This window comes from Ambystoma mexicanum, chromosome 6p, assembly GCF_040938575.1.
Source record: "Ambystoma mexicanum isolate Mex_15411 chromosome 6p, UKY_AmexF1_1, whole genome shotgun sequence".
Taxonomy (NCBI): domain Eukaryota; kingdom Metazoa; phylum Chordata; class Amphibia; order Caudata; family Ambystomatidae; genus Ambystoma; species Ambystoma mexicanum.
The window spans coordinates 1,147,954,830-1,147,979,014 of NC_090935.1; the positions used below are offsets into that span (position 1 = coordinate 1,147,954,830).

General features: G+C 46.5%; 1 long non-coding RNA gene across 1 annotated transcript in view; it reads right to left on the reverse strand.

Moving 5' to 3' along the window:
* Nucleotides 1-527: 527 nt before the first annotated feature.
* LOC138510245 (uncharacterized) overlaps nt 528-24,185 on the reverse strand; it is a 34,422-nt gene continuing 10,764 nt past the window's right edge. The window contains exons 5-6 of the long non-coding RNA XR_011280350.1: nt 15,827-23,920; nt 528-6,026 (exon numbers count right to left, since the gene is read on the reverse strand). This is a non-coding gene — a long non-coding RNA (uncharacterized lncRNA). The remainder of the gene's footprint in view (nt 6,027-15,826; nt 23,921-24,185) is intronic.

The window sequence follows — 24,185 nt, forward strand, 5'->3', positions numbered from 1 at the left end:
CCCCGGAATCTCACTATCATGTCCACCGATTCCAAAACTGTCCCATTATATATCCCATGTGGACATCTGGATAGCACATGCACCAGTACACACATACACTTGCTCAAGTGCACACCAAACTACCCTTTGCTGCTTCCCTCAATGGTCTCCTGCCCCTTCATGGTATACATGAGCTCGGCAAGGGCTGTCAGAAGGCTATGTGTGGCTCTTCTCTTGGGCAAGGTGGGAAGCCAAACTTGCATTGGGGAAGAGTCACACAGCACTGAATGCCTCAGTTCACCCCACCCTGCCCTGATTGTGTGTAAAGCTGACCACACCCCCAGCCTGGGACAGACAGGAATCTAGAAGAGTGATGAAACCTCTATTCTTAAAAAATAAAAAAATAAACATGTATTGGTTAAAAGATTCAACCTTAAACATTTTACTAAAATAAGAACACAAAAGAATTATAGTAACAAAACATTCACTTTTAACATACAGAATAAATAAAAAGAAAAGAAATTTAAATTAGTCAAATGAACATGTAAGACTATCAATAGTAGGTTTATTTCTTAATTACACATTTCACTTCAACTCAGAAATCCAAGTTCAACAGTTTTAGAAAGGAAACCACAGTTTACCACAGCAGTAGTGATACCCGACAGATAATAGTTCCATACGGTGTCTGCTTCTGGATAATTTAGATTTGTTTAAACCCCTCACAAAGCCTTCTCTCTAAATGGGCACAAAGACTTACACTGCATCAGCAAATACTTCAATATTTCCTTAGTCGTGCCTTCCTTGCAAAATCTGCATGTGAGTGAATCTTCCAAAATAAGTCCATATTTAAACAGTACTGCCTTGGTGTGAATTAGGTTCAAGTGACATCTCAGGAATAAAGTAGGGGAGAACATGCCCGCATATATCGAAAGATTAGGTGCTAAAGTACCCTCAGATGTGACACTGATGAATACTGATGAACCACCTCAACTGTCATGACCCAATCAAAATCATACAGTCTTTTTTTTTAAATTGGCTTTCATATCAAACAAAAAGAATACAATTCCCCTCCACCCCCCGCCCCCCAACCCCTGCCAACGGGTCTGTACCGGTTGGTCGATCACTTGATTCTTCTTAATACTGTCACATTGTGTCCAAAATACGTATTCTATGGAGGCATCATTGAAGAATATAGTCACTTTGTAAATATCCCAGCACATCGTCCCAGTTCCACTTGAAGGAGGCTTGGTCCCTTTGGACCGTGTGGGTTACCCACTTCAACGAGATATAGGACCATACCTTCAGCAACCAGAGTTTGTTGGTGCCTGTCTTTTTTTTCCACTTTCACATCACTACAAGCCATGCTGCTATCAGGAGTCATGAAGCTGCATTTCTGTCTCTTTGAGAACGTTTTCTGTGTCGGGTCCCATAACCCACACAACCACACCCCTATGTCTGATGAAACATTGTTGCAAGATATCCCACCCATTTGTTCCTGTACATCGGCCCAATATGGTCTGATGTACAGTCTTTTTTTGGACCCTAGAGGGATTTTCAACCAATTCCTCGACACTGCACCCCATCTTGTCAATGAGGTCACCCACCAGCGTTTTAAGGTCAACAATACTTGGCAACCCCCTTTCTGCACCATCAGCTTCAAATAGTAGAAGAGAGAGTGTTCAGGTGCAACCAACAAATTCCTGTATAAGGACAGGTAATGCCAGTGTGCACAAGCTTTTAATGAGGTCAAGCCAAGTTTGTAACACATGGCTGAGTGGGGCACAGAGTTTGACAGACTGCAAAGTCGTCTCCATATCAATGCCTCCAAACCTGATACCCCTCTAGTGATATTTCCTAAAGCCATACAGTAACTTGGGTACCATCTTAGACTCATAGAAATGTCTTGCGGTTAATAACGAGAATTTTCCATAACGCGAGTCAACTCTGCTCAGTTGATTTGCCAATTCTTTGGCTTTGTCCCTCAGCCAAATACGGATGTTGGACCTGTTGTTTTTGGAATTTATCATGAAACCAAGATATGTACAGGATTCAATCCTGTCAACACTCTTCCCAGCAATGAACCACTTAAATTATATATTTTTCCTCTTGTGCGTTAGCACCATAACTTTCATCTTAGACATATTAATACTCAAAGCATGCTCCCCAGCAAATCCATCCAGTAGATGCTGTAATCCCCTGGGCGTGTTGTCAAATATTAGGTAGTCATCTGCACATGCCAACCACGTGGGGCACAGATGCTGTATTTTAGGTGTTGCCAGTGCCTTGAGATTAAGGTGGAGTCCGATGTCTGCCACATAAATTAGAAGCAAGGGGCAAGGACGCACCACTGCCTCACACCTCTCGTTAGAATTTGTCAGTACATTAGGCCTTGTTGGTTTAGGCGGACACGAATCGCTGACTTTTCGTGCAATCCCATAATGAGTCCGAGTAGGGCCCCTATTATCCCCCACCTTTGTAACTTGGCACGAAGTAATCGGGGGTCCACAGCAACAAAGGCTGGCAATAGATCCACGGATGCTACATAAACAGGCAGTCTATTCTTAGCCCAGGCAAGATGTTGTACACCTTGGAGTAACAACCGATTTAGTACTGTGCCCATGTTTTTTCTGAAGCGCGTTTGCCATCTAGGAATTAGGCCCCTCCAGGACACCCAACACTCGAGATGTTCTAGCCAAATACTTGCAAATACTCAAGACTGCGTTCATAATTGGTATGGGTCTATAGTTACACGGTGCAGATCTTACACCCCTCTTAAAGATTGGTATGATATTAGCGAGGGCCCACGAAGCGGGAAACTTACCAGATTCAATAATGTCCTTAAACAAGGTAGACAGTACTACAGACCACTTGTTTGGACCAGACTTAAATAGGTAATTGGATAACTGATTTTGACCCGGAGCTTGTGATGCACTAATTCGCTTAATACTGTTCCCAATCGTCTTTGGGCATACGTCTATATCCAACACATCTTTTCCAAGAGTAACCGCACATTGTTCACCCGCCTCAGAAGAGGCAGGGCAAGCATACAGCATTCAAAGTGCCTAACCAAGTCACGGTCGGGAACACCATTAACTAATCTAGCCCCCTTGGGTAGATCTGTGTTATTAATAAGTGCCCAGAACATCTTAGCATTCTTACTAGTTAGGGTATTAAGCATGGATTCTGCATCACGCTGCTATCTAGCAGCCTGTAAACCGTGGATCCAATTCTTATACCCAGTTTTGGCCTGTCGCACCAGTGGCTGTTTGTCATTATGTAACAATGACAGATGTTTTTCGGCAGTCTAATCAGACTTCTCACTGCGCGCCTACGTAGCACCAATTCCTTATCATAGGCATGTTGTTTACCCAGAGAGGAGAGATGCCTTTCACCAAGATTCTTAGTGCATTCGGCTATTACTCCTCCCACAAAACATTCAAAATTGTCTGCACCCAGTATAGTGGAATGCTGGAGATCAGCGCCATGAAGCAGACGATCATTCAGTATTTCATTGACACGTGATGGCAAAATAGATGTCTAAACTAGGCGATTTTCCTGTTTGTTTGGTGCTAAGTCGGCGTGTGTAGAGTTATATACATTACCCCTCGATTCCCCACTTTATATCAAATTGGACGGACAAGATGGCATGATCACCAAGTGGGGTTTGCAGAAGGTCTAATTGCATGCAGTTCTGAATTAGACACTGACCTAGATATAGTCTAATGTAGCAGAGTTCACACAATTTGTCCAGGTAAAGTAGATAAGCCCCTATCCCAAGTTCTACCGTTTTTCAGCTATTGGCAGTCATTTGAGTTGCCCTTTTTCTGTGGCTCCTCCTTCTTTTCGCGAATACGTTTTGAGTTGAGGTCCCCAGCTAGTAGTATGTGTCCCCTTGGTACCAAATTCTGCTGATAAGAGACTGATTCAATTCATCAGCTCGCCCACCGCACACATTTCCGGATGCCAATAAAAATGGAGGATATGGATGTTAAGTGTCGTCCCTAACAACAGTGCTATGTGAACGGAGAATAGCACAGGGGCAACATGCTTGTCTTGGAAGCAAGAGCATGCAGAACAACAGAGGTTTAAATCCTGGATCCGCGCTTAGAAACTGAACTCAGGTACGTTATTAGGGTTGTTATAAAAAAAACAATTCAATAAAATGTGGGTAGCCATACAGCAAAACGCAATCTCAAAGTTATTCTCCACAGAAATATCTGGGCAGGAACGAACCAGGATTAACAGCCCTCGGGAAGCGCGTCCCTCTTCCCCCTGCACTGCTGCCTGAAAGAGAGACCAAATATCTGTCAAACGAAGGCATTGTAAATAACCACGTCTCCTGCAGTGTAAGAATAGACTATTTCCTTAATATTGCTGACATGGATGCATTGTTTAACAGCTGTCCATTTCCCTGAGTGCTTAAGGACAAGAGGGGAAAACCAGTTGGTACTTTAATCTAATTGTTTCCTTGATTTCTTAAAAGCCAAGACCAGTCTCTGTTCTCCTCGGATTTCAAAAGTGTTTCCAAAGTTTTTCGTTTTAGCGTCATTACTTGCACCTCCAGCATGTTTGTCCCCCTTCTTCATTCACCTGTTTTCTACCAGAGTTCCTCCCTTCCACATTCTTACTTACTCCATCTTGTGAGAGCACAGTCAAATATGCTGATATGTTAAAACCAAGCAGTCTCACTGGTGCTCAATTCCCTTCCATGTGCCCAATAGGTGCACATGAAACATACTTATGCTTCCAGCGCTAACGTCTGGTACTCCGGATTCCTTACATCATTTGCTATGCTTCTTCAATGCTGGGTGCATAATTCAAAGCAAAATGCAACATTTTATGCGTCGAGTCTTTGCATTTGCAAATAATCTACCTGTTTGTATATTCTTTGCAAATGCACGGACAATAAACTGCGTCTCAATTTGCATTACAGAGCAAGAGTCAGAAACGCACCTTAAGTAATGCTATGTTGTATTGCTTTTTGTGTAATCACCATATGCACCAACTTTTTTTTTTTTTTTACACATACTTGTGGCCATTAGTTCACAATTGCCTATTCTAAGACCCTAAGTAACATGGTTCTCAATGGGATGTCCACTTCATTTTTTAGCCTCTAAAAACGCACTGCGTCAAGGTCATAGTTACTCTTTACGTTGTGTACATAATTCATTATTAGGTTTCCAATATTAATTTTTGTGTAATAAAGATGTCCTTTGCATATTGGTGTTGCTGGGTTAGTGTTCATCATGGTAGTGGTGTAATTCTGCTGAGGAATAGTGTTTTCTTACACATTCCAATATGGCGCCTCAGATTAACACTACCTTTGAGGTAGCCGTTTGATATGCTACTCAGTCAGTCTTGGGAGAGACTGTGCAGCGATCACGTGGTTTAGAATATCATATGATCCAGACAGGAAGTGAAGGTTTCTTACTCGGATTTATCAAAGACTCGGTGCAGGCGCTTCCACCAGTGCACTTGGTCATGCTGAGGGAATAACTTTGTGAAGAACTAGAGGTTAGCTCTCTAGTTTTAGATTGAATGCAGCAATAGATTCCGTTTGTTTGAAAATAAACTCATGTATATGGTTGTTTTGGAGTAGGGTACTGAGATTCGTATTCATTCTTTACAGCTGTATCCCATTAATACACAGCAGCAAGCGTAAGACAGCACACCATAGCATTTATATTAGTTGCTTCTCATGGATGTAACAAGCGCACTTGGCCGTGCTGACAAAACTGTCCCTTGTGGGACTATAGGTATGTCCTTATTGATTGATTCTTGTGAGGTGCTTCTTCAGAGGGTAGGGGCCCTCTTGTTTTAGTGGGTTTTGCAAATCCGCTCACATGTTGCGTATATTAAGCTTAATCATTATTTATATATTTTTCCACTACACAGGATAGATGCGGAGTACTCCGATTGCTTGACAATTTGAACAGAACTACAGGGTTGCATGCTACTACAGTCAGTCCTCCAGATAAGTTGCGTATTGTGCCTTTTTACGCGTGCAGTTATAGCCAATACGGATGATTTTATTTTCTACTTCGTACCTTGTGTGATGCCGGAAATGCATCTGAGGGACAGGGCCTCTGAATCCTTGTCCTTTTTCTGTTTTTACCGTGTGTTCTGTCATGTTTTCTGCCCAGGAGTCCATGAGGGACTCCTGGCAGTGCAGCTCTCTTTTGGTTTGGTGAACAGACCCATGGGATACCCTTATGGCACCCATGGGTAGGGGTACAACCCTGTGCCCCTAGTGTATGTTTTTGGGCACCTGTGGGTGGCCCACAGAGCAGGGTATGGGCTGGTGGCAGCTCCATGCTGAATTTGACAGGTGCTCTGGGTGTCCTCCATTTTGGGATACCCAGGCCCTGCCATTGGAATCAGTTGATTCCTGATAGGAAACAAGATGGCCCCTGTGGCCTCTTGCTTTCTATTGCCTGTTATCTTGTTTTTCCCAAAGTCCTGGGAAGCCCTGACTCTGTCCCTTCCCCCTGACTGGCTGTTGGGTGGAAGTTCCATATATGGTGTTGTTGTGAAGGCCCAGCTAGACTGACTGGAGCCTTCCCAGTGACTGTATGTTGTGGGTACCTCCTGTGGGTGGGACCTGGGTGAATGGAGTGTGTGACCAATATACACTCCTTGTTGTGGTTGTCTGGTTTCTGGCATGAGAGACAAAGACTGAGACAGCCCTGCCCGAAACTGGCCTGAATGCAGTGTGTAGTGTTGAATGGCTGGGTACTTGTCCCAATCCACATTCCTTGTTGTGAGTGTCTGAAAGGGAGGAGTGTGGCCTGAATGCACTGTGTGCCTGATTGGCTGACTGACTGCATGAATGCCCTTCTGTGTGATTGGCTGCTGTGTGTGTGCCAGCAGTGTGGATGAGAGACAGAATAGTATATCTGGGGACCTCTCACCACTGGAAATTGTTCAGAAGCATCCAGAAGCTGAGTCTCCACTCAAGAGTAACTGGATTTGCTGATCCTCGACGTCCAGCTGGAAGAAGAAGACTTGCTGTGGCATTTGCTTCGACGGAACTGAAGGTTGTCGAAATCGTCGAGGACTGACCCGAGAGAGGACCTGGTAAGGCGCCCTCTTCCCGTGCTCCGAGGGACCATCGAGCACCGCTGAATCTTCGCCGAAGCTCCCTGGACGCCAGACCATCGAAAGGCTGCCGACCGGAGAAGGGGACTGCCGAGGAGACCGAAGTAAAGCACCCGGACATCGACGCTGTCGAAGTCCATTGCCGTCGACCAGGGTTCGCAGGTCTGTGCAACCGCTGGAGGCCCGTCGAGGTTGTGTTGCCCAGCCGGGGGAACCACTTGACGCCGAGCCGCCGACGACCGGAGCCGTCCGCTCCTTGCCTAAGAACATTTGACTCGAAGGACTCCCTCGTCCGCACCGTCGACCGCTTTTGTCCTGCCGGAGAAAGTCGAGGACGACCAACGCGCCGAGGAGAATCCGCCGGTGGGTTTCCCGCCACCTCACGACCCCAAAGACTCGAGCGACTCGACGCCCTTGCTGGGCTCCCGTCTCTACAATCTTTGCGGTCCAGAACTATTGTCATCGAGGTGCCCCGCACACCTCCGCCTTGCAGGACGCCGACGCCCCGACGCCGACGAGCACCGCTCGGACGAAGCTGCCGCCTCTTCGACATCGTTCTACCTCGTTTGTCGACGGACGTTCGACGCCCCGTGCCTCCCGCTTGAAAGGGAAGGCATTCAAGAAGGGCCGTCGATTCCCCGTCGCCGAACCCCGAGGTCTTCGACGTCTCTCGACGCCTCTCGACGATCCGTGACTCCTGCTTTAAAGGGGGTCATTCAAGAAGGATCTGTCGACGCCTCTTCGAAGAACTCGACTCCACCAGGTACATTGGGGGGGTAAAAACATTGTAGGAGAGAATAAGACTGTTGAACAATATATGGACTGGGCTTGTGTTATATCTCTTTATTTTACAGGTTGCCCAGGTGGGGGGATCTCCACACAGAACTGTGTCCAGTGGTAGGGGCCAGTATTCTGCCTATTGTTTCAACCCTCTGTTATCTCTCCTCTCTCTATTTGCTGGTTTCCTGCTTATGGATCTGCGTGCCATTGCTACAGTATTGTGAATGCACTGTTATGAGGTCTAATATTAGTGGTACCACTTTAGAATTGTAGATATTTATCATTATTGGTTTTCCTGAGCACAAAGTGCGTTGTTGTGATAAGTGTACATAACCCTTGAATATTAATTATATAAAGACTGTGTTTTCAGTAATACAGTGTGTGGACATTCCTTTGTGGGGGCTTGGGGATACACTGTACTTAAGAACCAGCCTGCATCACCTCCTGAGAAGCTAGGCCTTGATTGCTCGTCCATAGCTACCGTAATCGAGAATCTTGGCTGGGGTCTTCTGTGCCTCTCCTCTACCATATAGAGAGCGGAAGTACAGACCCCCCCACCGGTCTTGACAAGCTGGTGGCAGCGGTGGGATGCTTATGGTTTTAAGACTCAGTGTATAACCGTGCCACTTACAAAATATCCGCACTTTATTAGATTAAGGTTTGGGTGTGTACCAAATAACTGCATTACAGGCAATGGAGCCCATTGCAAATGGTAAATTGACTCGGATGAGCTTAGAGGCTCTCCAGAGTGCTTGTGAAGCCAGGGAGTTAGACTTTGTGGATAAGTCTAGGGCTGAGCTGATAGCTGCCCTGGTGGACTACCAGACTGATGGTGAAACCCTTGATGAAGGGGGGGATGCAACCAGTGAGGACTCTGCCCCTGGGGTTGTCGCTGAATCTGTTTCTGGGAATGCCACCATTCCTGCTGCCTCTGTTCCAAACCCCAGCAATTCCATGGAACTTGAGTTATTAAGGATGAAATTGGCCTTTGAATATCGCAAGTTGGAAATAGAAGCTGAGCTTAAGAAAGAGGAGCTGGCACAGCAAGTGGAACTCAAGAATAGGGATCTTGCGCTCAAAGACAAGGACACTGAATGTCAGAGAATCCAGCTAGAGAGAGCTAGAGTGGAGACTTCAGCTAGACCAATTGAGAGTGGCAGGTCCCCAGCCACCAAGTTTATGAAAGATTTGGTTGGTGTGTTTGTGGAGGGTTCAGATATCCTCCAATGGATTGAAGCGTTTGAAATGGCTTGTGCAATTCATGATGTAGATAAAAGAGATTGGGCTAAGTGTTTGTTAAGCAGAGTGCCTCAAACTGGATATGACTGTATTCTGAAGCTGAGTGTGGAGGAAAGGGGTCAGTATGAGTGTATGAAGTCTGCTTTGATTGCCAAGTTTGGCAAGACACCTACCCAATACCTTAAAAGGTTCAGGGATTTTAAGAAAAGAGAGAATGTGTCTTGGGTTGACTGGGTGAGTACTGCGCACATGAACATGATGGGGTGGATTGACGGTTACAAGGTGAAAACTTTTGTTGAGTTGTCCCACCTCTTGTTTTTTGAGCATTTTTCTGAAGCCTGTTCACCAGAGCTGCGTCAGTATGTGGCTGACCAGAACATTTTAGACCCCTTTAAGCTGGCTAGGTTGGCTGACAAGTGGGTCTCCCACCGGGTGTCCCCTAAGGACTCCAGTGGGAAGGACAAGGACAAAGAAAAGGGGACCTCTCAGAAAGCTGAGGAGTCCCAAAAGCAATCACAGTCGGGTAAACCAAAACCTTCCTCTCCTAAGACCCAAAAATCTAGTGGGGATAAGTCCTCTGTGGGTGGGAATAAGAGTAGTGGTCCACCTGCTGCAAAGCAGGTTCCCAGTGGTTCCAGTACCGTACCCCGCACTCCTGGCACTTGTTGGGATTGTGGGGCTCTGGATCACAAAAGGGGTGACCCCAAGTGTAAAGGTAAGGCACTTGGAGTACAGGCTGTCAGCCTGACCTACCCTTACCCCGTGGCTGAGGTGGAGGCCACTGTCCTCCCCTCCTCTACAGGAATCACATTTGGTGCTCCGGTAGAGATTTCCTTAGTGTCCCTTGGGGCCTGGGACCAGTACGCAGAAGTACTGGCAACTATCCCGCAGAACACCCGTAGGTTTTTGAGAAGTGTCCTCTTGAATGGCCAGCCTTCTACTGGTTTGAGAGACACTGGGGCAAGCATGACAGTGGTGGACAGGACCCTGCTCAAGCCAGAGGACTATGTAGGTGCTCCTCTGAGAACCACCAGGTTAGCTGGTGGGCCTCCCAAATTATCGCCTGTAGCCCTAGTCACACTCATGATTGGAGACAAGACAGCAAAGCTTCCTGTCCTGGTTCAGGACAATGTCCCTGCTAACATTCTGTTAGGAAATGATCTAGTAGAGTTGGGGTTGATCTCGGATGGTCTTCCCATGACTGCTGCTGCAGTCACTAGGTCACAGGTGACACCGGGTCTGGCTGTGAGTCAGGTATCCGAGCCAAAGGCGAGGCCTAAGGCAAGAAGAAGGAAGACCAAGAAGGCCACCTCTGTGGAGGGAACACCTTCTCTTCCTGCTGTTCCGACAGCACCCATTGGGATCCATGCTCCGGACGGGCTGGGTCCAGTGGAAAACCCAAACTCAACTCCTGTGGGAGAAGAGACAGAAGACTCTCCTGTGGGAGAGGTTCTCAACCCGGAGGATCATCCCGACCTTCAATGCTTGTTAGCTGAAGGGGGACCCTCCCGGGCAGACTTCTGTAAGGGACAGAGAGAGTGCCACTCTCTCGAGGGCCTGAGGAAACAGGCCCTGTCCCAGGCACAAGGTGAAGTGCCTAGGACATTCAAGATTTATTGGGAGGGTGAGCTCCTTGTTAGTGAGCCCACTAAGCCCGAACCTGGTGCCCGCAAGAGGTTGGTGGTACCCCAGGTTTACAGGCCCTTCCTACTGCAGTTGGCGCATGAGGTGCCCTTGGCTGGTCATCTTGGGACCAAGAAGACTAAGCAGAGGCTCTCTGCCCATTTCTACTGGCCACGGATGGGAGTAGAGGTGGAGTCCCACTGCAGGACCTGCCCAACTTGTCAGTTGTCTGGCAAGACTGGAGGCAGGGTCATTGCCCCACTGCAGCCATTACCAGTGGTTGGCACACCATTTGAGAGGGTGGGCATCGACATCGTCGGTCCCCTTGACCCTCCCACTTCAGGTGGACATCGGTTCATCCTGGTCTTGGTAGATCATGCCACCAGGTACCCTGAGGCAATACCCCTTCGGACTGTTACTGCCAAGGTGGTTGCCAGGGCTCTCCTGGGCATTTTCACCCGTGTTGGATTCCCCAAGGAGGTTGTCTCTGACCGAGGATCCAACTTCATGTCTAGTTACATGAAAACCATGTGGAAAGAGTGCGGGGTAACCTACAAGTTCTCCACCTCTTACCACCCCCAGACCAATGGTCTGGTTGAGAGATTTAACAAAACTCTCAAGGGCATGCTAGGTGCTTTGGAAGAGCCCCTAAGGAGGAAATGGGATCTCCTCCTGCCATGCCTGCTGTTTGCTTACAGAGAGGTACCTCAAGAGGGTGTTGGTTTCAGCCCCTTTGAGTTACTCTTTGGACATCCCGTGAGGGGGCCCCTCGCCTTGATCCGAGAAGGCTTGGAAGCCACCCCTCCAGGTCCCGCCAAGCAAGTGGGGGACTATGTGTTAGGCCTCAGGCGGAGGATGACACAAATGATGGGTCAGGCAACAGCAAATCTCAAGGCCAGCCAGGAATTGAATAAGTACTGGCATGACCTGAAAGCTTCGCAAGTGGATTGGACTCCGGGACAGGAAATCCTTGTGATGGAGCCTACCAAGCCTAGAGCTTTGGCAGACAAGTGGACTGGACCCTTCAGGATCATCTCCAAGATGGGCGAAGTCAATTATCTGGTGGACATGGGAGCCTCTGGGGTAGCCCCCCAGGTATTCCATGTCAACAGGCTCAAGCCTTTCCACAGGCGAGCAGAGGTCTCATGTCTCTTGCTAGCTTCAGGGCAAGAAGAGGATGAGAGTGAGCCCCTTCCTGATTTGCTGCATAGCAACCCTCAGGATGGCTCAGTGGAGGGAGTACAACTCTCTCCCGATTTGACAACAGAGCAGCAGAGGGCCTGCCGGGCTTTGCTCCAGCAGTATGCCCCTCTGTTTTCACTGACACCGGGCCTTACACCGTGGTGTAAGCACGAAATTGACACTGGTGACAGTGTGCCTGTCAAAAGCAGGAGCTATCGTATGTCAGATACCGTCAAAAACCACATCCAGACTGAGGTCGCCAAGATGTTGGATCTGGGTGTTATTGAACCCTCCACCAGTCCCTGGTCCAGTCCAGTGGTCCTTGTCCCCAAGGCAAGTTCCCCGGCGGGTACCAAGGATTGGAGGTTCTGTGTGGACTACCGAGGAGTCAATGCCGTCACCAAAACTGACGCGCACCCATTGCCCAGGGCTGATGAGCTCGTGGACACTATAGGTGCTGCCAAATTTGTGAGCACCTTTGACCTTACCTCAGGCTATTGGCAAATAGCTCTGACGGACCATGCCAAGGAAAAGACGGCATTCTCCACACCTGAGGGACTCTACCAGTTTAGGGTCATGCCCTTTGGGTTGAAGAATGCCCCTGCCACCTTCCAGAGATTGGTCAACCATGCGCTCAGTGGGCTGGAAGCCTTTTGTGTGGCTTACTTAGACGACATTGCCGTCTACAGTTCCACCTGGGAAGAGCATTTGACACATCTGGATAAGGTGTTGCAGGCCTTGAAAAGGGCTAACCTCACTATCAAGGCCACCAAGTGCCAGATAGCTCAGGGGAAAGTTACCTATCTTGGTCATGAGGTAGGAGGGGGTCAAATCCAACCTCTCTCCAGTAAAGTACAGGACGTACAGAACTGGGAGACTCCCACTACTCAAACCCAGGTGAGAGCCTTTTTGGGCCTCACTGGGTACTATCGCAATTTCATGGCAGACTATGGAACCATAGCTGCACCCCTGACAGCTCTAACTTCACCCAAACAGCCTAGGAAGGTTAATTGGACTGAAGACTGTCAGAGGGCCTTTGATGGCTTGAAAGAAAGTCTGTGTAGGGCACCTGTGTTGAGTGCGCCTGACTACAGCCGACCCTTTATCGTCCAGACGGATGCCTGCGACACCGGAATTGGAGCTGTCTTGTCCCAGTTAGATGACAAAGGGAGAGAACATCCTCTCATATTCATCAGTAGACAACTCAAGGGTAGAGAACTTAGGTGGGCTACTGTTGAAAAGGAATGTTTTAGTATAGTTTGGAGCCTTAGGCGTTTTAGGCCCTACCTTACGGGGTCCACCTTCAAGGTCCAAACAGATCATAAGCCCCTGAAGTGGCTTATGCAGATGAAGGGTGAGAATCCGAAATTGCTCAGGTGGTCGATTAGCCTACAAGGGCTAGACTTCACCATAGAGCACAGACCAGGGAAGAGTCACGATAATGCAGATGGCCTTTCCAGAAGGTATGTTGACCGTCTGGATGAGGGTGTCTATCCCGTGGGAGATTAGGCACCCTCCACCTCAGTCTGGGGGGGGCGACTGTGATGCCGGAAATGCATCTGAGGGACAGGGCCTCTGAATCCTTGTCCTTTTTCTGTTTTTACCGTGTGTTCTGTCATGTTTTCTGCCCAGGAGTCCATGAGGGACTCCTGGCAGTGCAGCTCTCTTTTGGTTTGGTGAACAGACCCATGGGATACCCTTATGGCACCCATGGGTAGGGGTACAACCCTGTGCCCCTAGTGTATGTTTTTGGGCACCTGTGGGTGGCCCACAGAGCAGAGTATGGGCTGGTGGCAGCTCCATGCTGAATTTGACAGGTGCTCTGGGTGTCCTCCATTTTGGGATACCCAGGCCCTGCCATTGGAATCAGTTGATTCCTGATAGGAAACAAGATGGCCCCTGTGGCCTCTTGCTTTCTATTGCCTGTTATCTTGTTTTTCCCAAAGTCCTGGGAAGCCCTGACTCTGTCCCTTCCCCCTGACTGGCTGTTGGGTGGAAGTTCCATATATGGTGTTGTTGTGAAGGCCCAGCTAGACTGACTGGAGCCTTCCCAGTGACTGTATGTTGTGGGTACCTCCTGTGGGTGGGACCTGGGTGAATGGAGTGTGTGACCAATATACACTCCTTGTTGTGGTTGTCTGGTTTCTGGCATGAGAGACAAAGACTGAGACAGCCCTGCCCGAAACTGGCCTGAATGCAGTGTGTAGTGTTGAATGGCTGGGTACTTGTCCCAATCCACATTCCTTGTTGTGAGTGTCTGAAAGGGAGGAGTGTGGCCTGAATGCACTGTGTGCCTGATTGGCGGACTGACTGCATGAATGCCCTTCTGTGTGATTGGCTGCTGTGTGTGTGCCAGCAGTGTGGATGAGAGACAGAATAGTATATCTGGGGACCTCTCACCACTGGAAATTGTTCAGAAGCATCCAGAAGCTGAGTCTCCACTCAAGAGTAACTGGATTTGCTGATCCTCGACGTCCAGCTGGAAGAAGAAGACTTGCTGTGGCATTTGCTTCGACGGAACTGAAGGTTGTCGAAATCGTCGAGGACTGACCCGAGAGAGGACCTGGTAAGGCGCCCTCTTCCCGTGCTCCGAGGGACCATCGAGCACCGCTGAATCTTCGCCGAAGCTCCCTGGACGCCAGACCATCGAAAGGCTGCCGACCGGAGAAGGGGACTGCCGAGGAGACCGAAGTAAAGCACCCGGACATCGACGCTGTCGAAGTCCATTGCCGTCGACCAGGGTTCGCAGGTCTGTGCAACCGCTGGAGGCCCGTCGAGGTTGTGTTGCCCAGCCGGGAGAACCACTTGACGCCGAGCCGCCGACGACCGGAGCCGTCCGCTCCTTGCCTAAGAACATTTGACTCGAAGGACTCCCTCGTCCGCTTTTGTCCTGCCGGAGAAAGTCGAGGACGACCAACGCGCCGAGGAGAATCCGCCGGTGGGTTTCCCGCCACCTCACGACCCCAAAGACTCGAGCGACTCGACGCCCTTGCTGGGCTCCCGTCTCTACAATCTTTGCGGTCCAGAACTATTGTCATCGAGGTGCCCCGCACACCTCCGCCTTGCAGGACGCCGACGCCCCGACGCCGACGAGCACCGCTCGGACGAAGCTGCCGCCTCTTCGACATCGTTCTACCTCGTTTGTCGACGGACGTTCGACGCCCCGTGCCTCCCGCTTGAAAGGGAAGGCATTCAAGAAGGGCCGTCGATTCCCCGTCGCCGAACCCCGAGGTCTTCGACGTCTCTCGACGCCTCTCGACGATCCGTGACTCCTGCTTTAAAGGGGGTCATTCAAGAAGGATCTGTCGACGCCTCTTCGAAGAACTCGACTCCACCAGGTACATTGGGGGGGTAAAAACATTGTAGGAGAGAATAAGACTGTTGAACAATATATGGACTGGGCTTGTGTTATATCTCTTTATTTTACAGGTTGCCCAGGTGGGGGGATCTCCACACAGAACTGTGTCCAGTGGTAGGGGCCAGTATTCTGCCTATTGTTTCAACCCTCTGTTATCTCTCCTCTCTCTATTTGCTGGTTTCCTGCTTATGGATCTGCGTGCCATTGCTACAGTATTGTGAATGCACTGTTATGAGGTCTAATATTAGTGGTACCACTTTAGAATTGTAGATATTTATCATTATTGGTTTTCCTGAGCACAAAGTGCGTTGTTGTGATAAGTGTACATAACCCTTGAATATTAATTATATAAAGACTGTGTTTTCAGTAATACAGTGTGTGGACATTCCTTTGTGGGGGCTTGGGGATACACTGTACTTAAGAACCAGCCTGCATCACCTCCTGAGAAGCTAGGCCTTGATTGCTCGTCCATAGCTACCGTAATCGAGAATCTTGGCTGGGGTCTTCTGTGCCTCTCCTCTACCATATAGAGAGCGGAAGTACAGACCCCCCCACCGGTCTTGACACCTTGTACGCTGTATTTATTCATTTAAAAAAAAAACATACTTTCCACCACCAGATGGTACTGTAGCGAAGTATCTCTGAGACATGTATCCAGGGCTCAACCCGCCTCCTCCGCTCTGGGAGCCATTTCCAGAAACGCACGTGTCCTTAGCGCTTCTCTGAAGAGGAAGAGTAGCCTTGGGCTCGCAGCTGAGAGGAGGCCACAAACGCCACAGGAGTGGCCACACCAGAACACACCAGCCAGGTGAGCATCCTGCCCTTTTGCTGCTGGCACTTTTAAATTCCGTTTTTATTTGCTCTATGACAGCCCAGGCATGGAAGTTTAGATCAGATAGCAGTTGGCTAGCTGCTATCTGATCTAATCTCCCGGTAATGTATGGGAGCAGGCCGGGCTGAAGCTCCCCCGAAATGTTAGCTGAGGGGTTGGGCTTCCGTGCCCTTTAACAGTTCAAAGGATCAGAAACATACTTCTGGGTGTATTTTGTTTCTTCTGAGGCAAATCTACTATCTGCTCAGGTCGGTTGATCAAGCAACTGCCGGTTTTCCAGTCAGAACCCCCCTGAGACACACAGGCTGAGTCCCTGATTAACTCACAACACATTTCTTTTGTCATCTGCAGCATAGCCTTTCTTATGCATGATGGTGAATTTCCAACTGAAAGACCACAAGTCCACTTGCAAATCTGTGGACAGTAAAGCGAGCAACAAAATAAAGCACCCTTTGAAAATGTGTTCATACCCATAACGTCTAATAGCTTCATATGCTAAAAAGTAAAGTTTGCTTTGATGTCCTTAGTTGAATGTTCTTAAACTATACATAACAACACGCTACAGGTTTGTGATGAATCTCCAAACCTAAGTGAGTTTATGACAACTTATTTTATTGTGAGTCTTAAAGCGCTGAAAATAAAGTGGGTAAATAGATTTTGCCTTTTGCATCTTATAGTTTTCCATTCAGGATTTGGAAAATAAGGTACACTGATATTTAACATGCTGCTACAAGGATTTACATGTTGTCATGATGCTTTACTATGCAATTTGTGTATTTTGCAAGTAAACGCTGTACAGCAGTATTATTGTAGGTCTTGACACCCAAAACCTAATATTTGTTCCAAGTAAAGCGTGGAAGAAGGTGGCCGTGCCCAAATAGAAAGAGTTGGTTAAAATCCCAGTTTAGCGCAAATGTGTGATCCTGGGCAAATAATGTAATCTCACCCTGACTTCAACTGCAAACATTGGAGTGCTTATAAGTGATTACGTTTACACCCTTACAATAGGGCAGTTTTCACAAGTGTAGGGACAAATTGGTGTATCATGGTGCTCCTCTGCTAGTGGCTCCAATACTGCTACATAGAATTGCATTATTGCTGCACTGGTCCTCCCCCAGTCTCGCAACACTTGATTTGACAGGCAGACAGTCTCACCAGCCAGTCAGTGCACCAGAGATACTAGTACAGCGGACTAACTGTGGTAGAGCCAACATTACATTTCCTCCCCTGTTACTCCCAGCCACTGAAATTGCTTGGGCCGTCCAGAGTACTGCCTCACACTCTGCAATGTCCTGTTATGCTACGATATGGAGTCTTTCATTGCACACCATATGCCATTTTTTCACTTTCTAGAACCTTCAGGATCTGCAAGAAGTCGGTGTTTCAGACTTAAAGGAGAGAGTTAACTGATTGTAACATTGAAGCTGCACTAGAATAGTCTCATTACAGTGAGTAATGAAGTTAGATGCCCCGGTACTCTAACCCTTGCTTACTCGCACTCCCGTTGCGGGAAATACATTAGTCTCTATCTATATTAGTTCTTAACAAAGTTTCTAGGCTCCAGAATTTTGAAACCAAGCTGCGTATATAGCATGTACTTACTAGTTATTTTATGGCAGAATATTTTCCACAGGTGTCATAAAATGGTTAAAGGAAAGCCAGACAATTTTGATCTACAACTCTTTTGGTGTACAGGTCTGATTTGACATATGCATTCGTTTTATGTGTTGGATCCGTTTAACACTCTTGCAGAGGAGAAAACTCATTTTTACTCTTGAAATTGCATTTATTCTCCAATTTGAAAATCATGCGTAAAATACCCCCACCTCAAAAATCTTATCTGGAGCACTGACTACAGTGACCTGGTACCTCATTTGTAAAAATATTTGAGAGTTAAGATGCTTCTAAACTACCAGGTCAAAAAGGAAGATATTCCTGGAATCCTTCTGGAGTCATCCGGTAACTCCATCCTAGCGTCATCCATGGCTAGTTCAGGGACAAATCAGTTTTCAAAAATTGATTAGCAGATTTTGCTAATGAACATTTTTTTGATTAGCAAATGAACTAAATTTGATTAGCAATTTTGTAGTAATATTGAATGTCACCAGAATTAGTTGTACCCCAAGATATAATTAGCAAGAATGCAGAAATGGTTTCTATGTACCTCTGAAGTATAACATCAGTGCAATGTCTGTAAAATGTAAAGGTTCGCTGCATGATTGGCCAAACAAATAAAGCTAAAAAAAAACATTTTTCAGTTCAAGGATGTGTGGCTGGGTTATGCAGTCAGTGTTGCAGCACAGTGCCACGTCCTTCATATTGTTAACAAGACATCAATTAAAGACTAGTGTGTGCATGCAATTCTTATTTTATTATATCAAGTTAACATATAGCAAGTGTTGGCATAAAGTCACAAGCAACTTTACTTGGTTTACAATTCGGAAAAACATTTTAAAATGAATGTGTAGGACTAAGAATCTGTGTCTTGAGACATGCTTGGTGTGCATGATCCGTTCTTTTTGGGAGAGGTAAGCCTTTATGTCATCATCGGCAACACCAGGACGTCTTAGTTTCATGCTAAAAAAATAAATCACAGCCTTTTTGGATTTGGACTCTGCAGGAGAAGGGCCCTGCTTTTTAATACGAATGAGTGTTTCAACAGTCTCTTCTGATAGGGATGCCGTCCAGTCAGTTTTAACTTTGCTCATGCAGGAAAAACAGCGTTCTACAACTGCATTGGACACAGGGAAAAACCTCAATATTTTAGAGCTCCACAAGCAGGGGAAATGATGTGCCTTAGAAGGTTGCCGGTTTCACCCAGATCTCTTTTGGTGGCAGTTTACAAAGGTTGTTCTGTGCAAATACTTTAAACTCTTGCCACTCAGACAGAATTGTTCCAGGACTTGCTACTGAAAAACTAGTCAACAATTAAATCAGAAAAGTGTTCTGCCATTCTAACAATTTCATTATTTCCATATTTTTCCAACTCTTAACTGATGGCCATACTCTTGTGTCTAACACTTTTGCACAGTTGTAAATACTGTCCTTAGTAAAGGACAATCTATCTTCACAAGATTTGTCAATGTTTGTGACATAATTTTTACACTGTTGCTTGAAACTGTTCAGAACTTGAGCACTCACATGTGTTAGTTGGATTCCACGATAGGAAATGGACTCGCAGGTTCCATACCATAATTTGTGGGCCTCACTTGTAAGAATATCAAGCTCACTTCCTACCAAGGCAGTCTCTCCCCTTAAGGTTTGCAGAGTCATTTTTAAAGTAGAAATAGAGCTAATGAGTTCTGGCATTTCAATCACTTCCTTCTGAAGAGCAAGAGAAAATCTAGCAAGGGGTTGCAGCATCTGCTCCAAAAATAAAGCAGATGGCATACCATCTGAAACCGTGTTAAAAGCTGCAATACTCCCTTGGCTTTTGCCTGGTCATGGCTTGGATCGGCTGCCATACTTTCTAAATGTGCACAAACAGGGAAAGATGTATTCAGGGCCTGAGCAGCAAGTCATTTATGTTGCACACAATGGGTCCCATGAGCTTTCCTAACATACTGTTCCATGGCTAATCCCAGAGCACGCAATTCACGCAACCTTTTGGGGCTTTTTTGATACAAATAAAACAATTGCATTAACATATTGGACACATCACTGAAGTAAGTCTTGTCCAATGCATCCTTCACAGCCAATTCAAAACGGTGAGAAAAACAATGGACAGACCAGCCATTTAATGTCTTGTCTGAGCAGCGCAGCAAGACCTCACTTCACACCCAAGTTAACAGCTGCCCCATCAGCCCCAAAACCCACCATTTTCTTTAAGGAGAGTCCCGTTTCATTTAGAACTTCCAATAGAAGTTTTTTCAATCCCTCACTGCGACCATCACCAACTGATTTTATTTTGAGAAAGAAACATCCACTTCACCACTTTGTGGGTTTTCATATATAACATACACCAACTAATTTTCCATTACACCGCTACCTGTGCTACAATCCATTAAAACAGTAAAAACATCAGCAGTTTTGATAACATTAAATAGTTCTTCCTCAAGGTAGCGTCCAATACAAATTGTAAGCACTCGTCCTGTTACAGCATTAGTGTACGTGGAGCCCAGGTCAACACCATGATGCTTCTCCTACTCAGCCAATGCAGAAAACTATTTAATAGAAAGGTCCTCCTTTGCCATTGTATAAAGGATATCCATTAGCTTGCCCACAGTGAGTCTATGCTGACCCTCTGCTGTAGCCAAAGCTCTCCCTGTTTTAACAAATTAAAAATCATAAGAATCAATGACTGTCAAAAGCAGCTTGCAATTGCTCAAACTAAGCACAACTCTAGGAAAAATCTTCACCAACTCACCAATTGGAGTGTGGCGATAAAGGTCCACAGCACTGCGTTGCTTCCCAGATTTCTTGAATTTTCGGTGTTGCTCCGTTTCCAGGCGCTTGCATAGTGTGTTTACTTTCACCTGGGAGCCACTGATCCCAGAAATCAACAAGGCTCCGAAATTCCTCATAGAAAGCAAATCTGTTTGAAACTCTGCACAAAGTGTACATTTTAACTAAAAAAAAACACACACACACACACACACACACACACACACACACACACACACACACACACACACACACACACACACACACACACACACACACACACACACACACACACACACACACACACACCCCCCCCCCCCCCCCCCTTTGCTACCCCAAAGCTGTGGCCAAATTCACAGTATGTGGTTTTGAGGTGGCCATGACTAAAAACAATTAAACATTAAAGGCCCATCAGTTGACTGCATCACTCAACTGCTCAAGATGAAGACAGCAGCTATAAGGAGTTTGTGACAAACTGGAAGTCAGAAAAGATCAAAATAAATTATCTAAATAGCAGGAATATTTCCTTAGTGTTAGGGGGCCAGGTGGAAGGGTGATCCCAGAGGTCCACATGTAGCGAAAAGTAGCATCTACTATTTGGGGTGAAATCCAATACTGGCCAGAAGTAGTACAAAAGGAGGAGAGCAAAGGCTTCTTTCAATGTGAAAACGTCCAAACGTGTAACTCAGCTCACATCAACACCTTCATCACATGTATATTGGCAGCAGAGGCTGAGGCAGGTTGCACTTCCCAGAGTTGTGGATCAGCAGTGCAAGCTTCCAAAGAATAGTGCTGTGAGGGCCAAAATAAAAGGCACTGTCCAAGCAAGGCTCTAGTACTCTATAAACACAGAATCAATACACAACACTATTAGCCATTGTTTCAGGGGACAAGAACATAGTGTCTGAATATACATAACAGACAGAAAGGTAAACTTGGAATTGTACTTCAGAGGCGATAGAAAATAGATTAAGGAATATAAGCATTGGCAAAGCCAACCGTTTGCTGTAGTACTAACTAGTCATTGATGGTAGCAAAATGGTGAAGGGCCAGGATATCTAATAGCAGTGCCTGGCAAATGCCCATTACTTTCAAGGCCAAAAATTGTTGCTTTGCCAATGCTTTGAACAGGACTTCAGGGAAAGTCACATGCATAGTGCTTATCGAGTGGTGGAAGGCAGGCCTAGTTAAAGCCACCAACTGGCTCAGATAATCAAAAGCAGCAGTCAATTACGACGGGTGCTGAGCGTTAGAGAGTGGCTGTTCTCTAACACCCGGCACCTGCCGTAAGAACGCAGTTGCCTTCTACAAGCAGTAGGCTGAGTTATTACGGTGGGTGCTGGGTGTTAGCAAGTGGCTGACGATAAGATTTCTCCTTCCCGAACAGGCAGGGAAATATTATCGTCAGCCACTTACACCCAGCACTACCCAGCACTGCTTACACTTACGCCCAGCACCCAAACACATTTCAAATCTAAAGGGCCCGGCTCCCCCACCCAAACCTCGCCTAGCACTCAGCGACTCCCTCTGCCTCCTTACCTCAAGTTGAAGCCAGAGTGCGAGAGGGGGGCCGAGATCCTCCTCTAACGTCGTGATGACGCTGCATCCGGGCTGGGCTCATTTTGATACAATCTTTTGAGCCCAGCCCGGGTGTTTCTGCCTTGCCTGCAGTGCACGCTGTGTACAGAGGCAGAACTTTAAAAAAAGGCACATTCTTTTTTTTTTTTTTGCTGTGGAAATCATATCGCAGTTGGTGCGACACGATTGTTTGCAATATAGAGCATTATTATATCGCAAATTGCGAGGATACCACTTATTTTATGCCTTGCAAAATATTCAAATGAGATGACTCGAGTTATCACAGAAACCATTACAGGATGAGTGCTGATTACTTCCAGTGATGATCTTCTATTACTCCAGGATGATCTCATGACATCTTCAGGATGTGTGGGGATTACTCCAGAATGACCTCATGACAACTTCAGGACAGGTGGAGATCACTCCAGGATGCCCCCCCCCCCCCATGACAATTTCAGGATGGGTGGGGATTATTCCAGGATGGCCCCCCGTGACATCTTCAGGATGGGTAGGGATTACTCCAATATGCCCCCCCTCCCTAACCATGACAACTTTAGGATGGGTGGGGATTATCCCAGGATGGCCCTCATGACAACATCATGATGGGTGGGATATTACTCCAGGATGGTTCCATGACAACTTTATGATGCTTCAAAAATATTTAGGAAAAGAGTTTAATAATCCCAGGATGTATCCCTTGTGTGAAAGATTAGTGGTATAAGGTGAGTCGATTTAGACTTCTGGATAGCGTACTGGAAAACCTCAAGGGAATTTGCAGCTGTCACATTCCATCTTTGCCTTCTGTGCTAGAGCTCTCAAATGCCGTTAATTTGCCAATTTAATACTTCAAATCCATCCCCACAATGTCACAAACCAACCTGTAAACTCCCTCATTTCAGTTCTCACCCCTAGCTAGCATGTCATAACACCCAATAAACTCACTGCACTAAAATACACACTTTCAGTGACCTAAACAGAATCATTTTTGTCTACCTGCACGAGACTGCCAACAGTCACTTCACCCAATAGCACTATGAGCAGCTAACAATTAGTTTGACCATTCACCACACCCAAGAAACCCGCTGACTCTGAAATCATAGACAATACACAATAGCACAAAAACATGTACCATTTACAAGTTGGCACCAACCTACAAATTCACCAAATCAACTGTATAGTTCTACACACAAGAGCACTTGCATCTTCAGTTTCACACAGCAGCATGTGAGCTACAGTAGCAACCAAAATCGGTTGTGGTGATGTTCCAATTCCGTGTTTTTTTAAAAAACGTAATCTGAATGATTGAGCAGGTATGGGAACATCTGGGTGTCGTTTCACTGTCTAAACAGGCATGACCGTCATACTGTAACAAGGACACACTGTTGAGAAGATTGTCAAATTAGAGCTGCCCGACAAATCTTTGTTGCAGACAATTGACTTACTTGATAGTCCAATATTTTGTAGCTGTTGGGCAGCTACATCTTTGGTAACTGCAACATTACACAGAGACATATGTCGATTTACTGCTCTGTCTTTCAATTGTCCAGGTGCAGTAACAGAGGCGGGTTCTGAGGGAGTAATGATGAAGAACAGTTTTCCAGCTTTTATGACCAACTGTGAACAGTACCAAGTTGGGGGAAGTCAAGTTTCCACCCATTAGCTTTAACAATATAATTCTCCTGGCTTTCTTTTCTTTTTTTTCCACTGCATTTTTTTCTTCTTGTAGTTCACGCAGCACTTCCCAGATTCCACCAGTATCTGCTTTTCCTCCTCTGCCTTTTTAAAAGCCTGAATTAGACCCTCTGCATCACAATAGGTTTTAATTACTTCGTCAAATGTTTTCTGTGTCTCAATGCACTGTTTCTTGGCTGCGGGTATGAAAAAGGCAAGTTAAAACTTCAAAATGTGACTATCAATACAACAGACTTTTTGCTTGAGCTGTACATTGGGGTAAGCAACTCCCCTTAAGGGCAATCCTATCCGTCCCCTTGGTTTCAATGTTTGCTTATTATTGCGCTCCTTAATTGTTTCCCTCCCGCCCCATGCAGCTACCCACAACTCAGTCTAGCTGCACACATACTCTGACCTGGACTACGGTTCCTGAGGGTGTTATATCGCTTTGAGATCATATCA